Below are 4,590 nucleotides of genomic sequence, written 5' to 3' on the forward strand. Positions count from 1 at the left end.
GAAATACAACATGAAGTAAAATTGGGAAGGTGACTCCGAGGCCTACGGATGCCGGCAGGCATACCTCGAAGTCTCTGTAAGGCAGCTACAAATAACCTCTAACGACCAGCACGAGCAGACGTACCTGGATATGCACAAAAATGTGTAGAAGCGTAGTATGAGTACACCATAATGGTACCTAATAAGTATCAAGCCTAAGCTCAGTAGAGTAGTGACGAAACCAGGTCAAGACACTTATTAGGATATAAATAAATAGTATGAAAATGTGGTATAGATATGTAATGGAAAGTGAGAAAATAACTGATACGAAACAACACAATAACATGAACTAATATCAGAAGCTAAACATGGAATAACATAAAAGAAGCAACTAAAGAGGCTATGGTGATCATATACGGACAACAATCTGCTAGAACAATAAAGGATGAGACAACAAGGTTTGGAGCTACCTTGATCACCTCACTTGACACTACATGACCCAAAAACGCCACCAAATCGAGCTAGAATTCACACTGTGAGAATTTTGCATACAACTTCTTCTCTCTCAAGGTTTGGAGCACAATCCTCAAGTTCTGCTCGTGATCCTCCTGGCTGCGGGAGTACACCAAGATGTCATCAATAAACACAATGACGAATAAATCAAGATAAGGCTGGAATACACTGTTCATCAAGTGTATAAATGCTACTGGGGCATTGGTCAACCCCAATGACATCACAAGCAACTCGTAATGACCATACCGAGTCCTAAAGGCAGTCTTTGAAATAGCCGGATCCCGAATCTTCAGCTGATGATAACCTTACCGCAAATAAATCATGGAGAACACTCTGACACCCTATAGCTGATCAAATAGGTCATCAATGTGTGGCAATGGATACTTGTTCTTCATTGTAACCTTGTTCAACTATTGATAATCAATGCACATGCGCATAGAACCATACTTCTTCTTCACAAACAAGACCGAAGCACCTCACGGCGACACACTAGGTTGAATGAAACCCTTATCAAGCAACTCTTGCAACTGCTCCTTTAACTCCTTCAGCTCCGCTGGGGCTATACGATATGGTGGAATAGAAATGGGCTGAGTGCCCGGCAATAAATCAATACCAAAATCAATATCCCTATTGGGCAGCATGCCCGGAAGATCCGCTGGAAATACATCTGGAAAGTATCTCACTACCGGAGCTGACTCAATGGTAGGAGTATCAGGACTGACATCTCTCACAAAGGCTAGATAAGCATCACACCCCTTTTCAACCATCCGCTTAGCCTTTAGAAATGATACAACCCTGCTAGGAACATAATATAATGCACCCCTCTACTCTAACCGTGGTAAACCTGACATAGCCAGTGTCACAGTCTTGGCGTGACAATCTAAAATAGCATGATAGGGCAACAACCAGTCCATGCCCAAGATAACATCAAACTCAACCATACTGAGTAACAATAGATCAAGCTTGGTCTCAAAACCATCAATAACAACTAAACACGACCAATACACACAGTCAACAATAATAGAATCTCCCACAAATGTGGACACATAAACATGATAACTCAAAGAATCATGAGATAAATCCAAATACGAAGCAAAGTAAGATGACACATATGAATAAGTGGATCCCGGATCAAATAAGAGTGATGCATCTCTATGGAAAATCGGAACCATACCTGTAATGACTGAGTCTGAAGCAACTACCTCCGTCCTACCCGAAAAAGCATAGAATCTAGCCTGGCCTCCCCCTCTAGGGTGACCTCTACCTGCCCGTCCCCCAGCCCTAGCTGGCTGTGCGGGTGGAGCGGCAACTAGGGCAATAATCATGACCTTAAAAGTTTGCGGATCTGACTAAATCCGTGAAGCCTGAGTAGTATGGGAAGGTGCACCCCTCCTGAGTCTGGGGCAGTCTCTAACTATGTGGCGGGTATTGCCATACTCAAAGCAAGCTCTCCCTGGGCATGGCAACTGGAATTGGCTCAGTCCTGGTCGGCTGGACTGACCGCTAAAGGCACCCCGTGCAGGAGGTGCACTAAAAAGTGGCTGAGCAAAGAGTGCAACCCGAGACCTCGGAACAACCGGAGCACCACTAGAAGCTGGAAGTGCTGAATGAATTGGACAGCCCACATAGCCCTTTTCTTGATGGGCTATAGCTGCAGCGTGACCATCACTAAATCCTCCCGTACTACGATGCCTTTTGGCCTCCCTATCATCTCTCCCACGACCCCGCATACCCTCTAACCTCTGAGAAATCTCTACCACCTACTAATATGGGGTATCTTCCTCCAACTCTTTAGCCATGTTGAACCTAATACCATAGTTGAGCCCCTCGATAAATCGACGGACTCGCTCTCTGACTGTAGAAACCAAGGCAGGTGCATGCCTGGATAAACCACTGAATCGGACAACATACTCTAACACTGTCATAGTACCTTGGCGAAGCTACTCAAACTCTGTGCGCCATGCATCCCGAAGGGTCGGAGGAACAAACTCTCTCAAGAAAAACTCTGAAAACCGATCCTATGTAAGTGAAGCTACCTCGGCTGGGCTATCTACCTCATACGCTCGCCACCACTAGTATGCCACTCCCTTTAGGTAGAGCGTAGTAAAAGAAACCCCACTCGTCTCTACAATGCCCATAGTGCGAAGAATATGGCGGCACTCCTCTAGAAAATCATGTGCATCATCTGAAGCCAAACTACTGAAAGTAGGAGGGTAGTACTTCTTGAACCTCTCGAGCCTAAGTTGCTCCTCCTCAGATGTTGCTGCCCTAAACACGGGTTGAACTGGAGCAACATGCGGCACCGGTATAATCTCTGGGACTTGATCTACCTAGATCCGCTGCTCTGGGATACGAGCCGCAGGAGTCTGTGCTCCTCCCCCAGCCTGAGATGTAACTGGCGCAAGTGGGATCAACCCCGCCTGAGCTAAGGTACCGAACATGCTCAAGAATTGTGCGAGGGTCTCCTGAACTGCTGGGATAGAAATAGGCGCTTCGGGTGCCTATCCCCCAACTGAAGCTATTGGTGGCTCCTCTATCGCAGCTCGAGCAGGTGCTCTGGCTGCACAACGTGCCCCTTCTCGGCCTCTGCCCAGGCCCCGGCCTCTTGTGGCTCTAGCAAGGGGTGTGGGTGTCTGATTGTCGGATCCAGCTATGTGTGTCCTCACCATCTGTGAGAGAATAGAAAGTCAAAGATTCAGTTTTTGAAATCAACTAATTCGCACGATAAGGAATCAAAGAAGTGAAGTTTTCCTAACAGTTCTGTAGCCTCTCGAAGATAAGTACAGATGTCTCCGTACCGATCCCCAAGACTCTACTAAACCTGTTTATGACTCGTAACACCTATGAACCTAGAGCTCTGATACCAACTTGTCATGACCCCAATTTCCCTTCGTAGGATAAGCCTAACATTTGATATAGCAATTGAACAAAATATAATTAACAAAGTACCAAAAACAAAACTGAATAACAAATAAAACCTTCCGAAAATAGAAACTCATTAATACACACCCCAAAACCGGTGGAACTGAGTCATAAGCTCTATACAATAATTCTAGAATATCTAATACATTACTGTTTGAGAGAAATACAACAGGAAGTAAAATAGGGAAGGTGACTCCGAGGCCTGTGGACGTCGGGCAGGCATACCTTGAGTCTCCGTAAGGTAGCTACAAATAACCTATAATGATCGGCACGAGCAGACGTACCTGGATCTGCACAAAAATGTGCAGAAGCGTAGTATGAATACACCACAATGGTACCCAGTAAGTATCAAGCCTAAACTCAGTAGAGTAGTGATGAGGCCAGGTCAAGACACCTATTAGGATATAAATAATCAATATAAAAATGTAGTACGGAAATGTAATGGAAAGTGAGGAAATAACTGATAGGAAACATGACAATAACATGAACTAATACCGGAAGTTAAACATGGAAATAGCATAAAAGAAGCAACTAAAGAGGCTACAATTATCATATACCGACAACAATCTGCTAGAACAATAAAGGATGAGACAACAAGAAATTTTCCCACCAAAACCCTTTAAAACATGAAATAAACAGCAAGAATCACAATGAGGTACCACTTCGTGTATAATGAAATCACAACCGAGGTACTGCCTCATATAATCAAGAATCACAACTGAGATACTGCCTTGTATAATTAAGAATCACAACCGAGGTACCGCCTCGTATTCACATTTCTCAATTTCAATCACAATCTTTCCTTATACCGCCGTGTGAGCCTTACATTTGAAATAGGTTTTGAAAACACTTTTCCCTAAATAGCTACACGCACTTTAGCCCACCTTATGACGCTGCGTGACTTCACGTAGTTCCCCTACAAACAACACGCACATAGGTCCCACCTTATATTGTCGCATGCACATCAACCCCAAGCCTTATACCGTTGCATGCGTGTCAATACCACATTACAATAACAACTCACACCACATGTGCCCATACATCACAATTTTCCAACAATCCACAATCTCAATGTTTCCATAACAATATCCCATGGCTCCACCACAGCGGGTACAAGAATATCAACAATAACAATGAAGGTAAAATGCTTAAAAGGAAGATGTTTCAACAATAACA

The sequence above is a fragment of the Nicotiana tomentosiformis genome, chromosome 7 (assembly GCF_000390325.3).
Source record: "Nicotiana tomentosiformis chromosome 7, ASM39032v3, whole genome shotgun sequence".
Taxonomy (NCBI): domain Eukaryota; kingdom Viridiplantae; phylum Streptophyta; class Magnoliopsida; order Solanales; family Solanaceae; genus Nicotiana; species Nicotiana tomentosiformis.